The following is a 2,101-nucleotide window of genomic DNA, read 5'->3' on the forward strand; positions in this document are numbered from 1 at the left end:
GTAATTGTTTTTTCCATCTCTTTGAAGAATGTTGTTGGAATCTGGATTGGGATTGCATTATATGTGTAAATTGCTTTGGGCAGTATTGACATTTTTACAATGTTAAGTCTTCCTATCCAGGATCGTGGTACATTCTTCCATTTTTGTAGGTCTCTTTTGGTTTCTTGTAGTAGTGTTTTGTAGTTTTCCTTGTATGAGTCCTTTGTTGCCCTGGTTACATTTATTCATAGATATTTCATCCTTTGGGTGTCTATTGTAAATGGTATTGCTTTCCTAATGTCCTTTTCAATGCTGTAGTTTTTGGTATAGAGGAATCCAACTTATTTTTGTAAGGTGATCTTAAATCCTGCCACTTGTATGAATCTGCCAATGAGGTCTAGTAGCTTTTTTACTGAGTCTTTGGGGTTTTCTGTGTATAAGTTCATGTCATCTGCAAATAGACTTTTACTTCCTCTTTGCCACTTTGGATGCCTTTAATTTTCCTGTCTTGCTGTATAGTTCTTGCTAAGACTTCCAGCACAATATTGAATAGGAGTGGTGACAAAGGGCATCCTTGTCTGGTTCTGGTTCGCAGAGGGAAGGCTTTCAGTTTCTCTCCATTGAGAGTAATTAATGTAGGCTGTTGGTTTTGTATATATGCTCTTAATTATGTAGAGGAATTTCCCTTCAATTTCTATTTTGTTGAGTGTTTTTATCTGGAATGGATGTTGGATTTTGTCAAATGCCTTTTCTGCATCAATTGATGTGATCTTGTGGTTCTTTTCTTATTTATATGGTGGATAACGTTGAACATTTTCCTAATGTTGAACCATCCTTGCATCCTTGATATGAATCCCACTTGATCATGATCTTTGTGATGTGTTGCTGGATTTTGTTGGCTAGGATTTTATTGAGAATTTTTGCATCTATGTTCATGAGGGATATTGGTCTATAATTTTCTTTCTTAGTGACGTCCTTCCCAGGTTTTGTATGAGTGTTATGCTTGCTTCATAAAATGTATTAGGAAGTTTTCCATCCTTCTCTGTCTTCTGGAATAATTTGAGTAGAATTGGTGACAGCTCTTCCCTGAATGTTTGGTAGAATTCACCAGTGAAGCCATCTGGGCCTGGACTTTTTTTGGTTGTGAGTCTTTTGATAACCTGATAGAATATACCAGTGAAGCCATCTGGGCCCAGACTTTTTTTGGTTGGGAGTCTTTTGATGACCTGATCAATTTCTTCTTTTGTTATGGGTCTGTACAGGTTTTCTACTTCACTGTGTGTAAGTATAGGTAGGTCGTGTTTATCTAAAAATGTATCCATCTCTTCTAAATTTTCAAATTTGTTGGAGTACAGCCCTTAATACTATTCTGTTATTATACTTTTGATTTTGTTTGTTTCTGTTGTGACATTGTATATGTGGTTTCTAATGCATGTTATTTGTGTCTTCTCCCTCTTTTCTTTTGTTAGGTTTGCCAAGGGTCTGTCAATTTTGTTAATCCTTTCAAAGAACCAGCTTCTTTTCCTGTTGATTGTTGCTATAGTTTTTCTGTTTTCTATCTCATTTATTTTAGCTCTAATTTTTATTATTTCTTTTCTTTTGGTGGCTCTAGGTTCCCTCTGTTGGTCTGTTTCTAATTGTTGTAGATGCTGTGGTAATGTGTTAATATTGGTTCTTTCTTCTTTTTGGATATGTGCGTTTATTGCAATAAATTATCCTCTCAGCACTGCTTTCACTGTGTCCCAAAGATTTTGGTATGTTGTGTTCTCGTTCTCATTTGTTTCTATGAATTTTGTGAATTCACGCTTAATTTCTTCTACTACCCAGTCACTTTTCAGCAGGGTGTTATTCCGTTTCCATGTATTTGACTTGATTTCCTTGGTCTTCCTATTGTTGATTTCTAATTTGATAGCATTGTGTTCTGATGCCCTGCATTATTTTGATATTTGTAAATTTATTGAGATTTGTTTTGTGGCCTAAGACATGTTCTATTCTGGAGAATGTTCCATGTGCACTGGAAAAGAATATGTATTGTGCAGTTGTTGGGTTGAATGCTCTGTACACATCTATGAGGTCCAGTTGGCTGATTGTGTTGTTTAGTTCTTTTGTGTCTTTGTTAAGT

Source organism: Chrysochloris asiatica, unplaced genomic scaffold (assembly GCF_000296735.1).
Source record: "Chrysochloris asiatica unplaced genomic scaffold, ChrAsi1.0 scaffold00159, whole genome shotgun sequence".
Classification (NCBI taxonomy): domain Eukaryota; kingdom Metazoa; phylum Chordata; class Mammalia; order Afrosoricida; family Chrysochloridae; genus Chrysochloris; species Chrysochloris asiatica.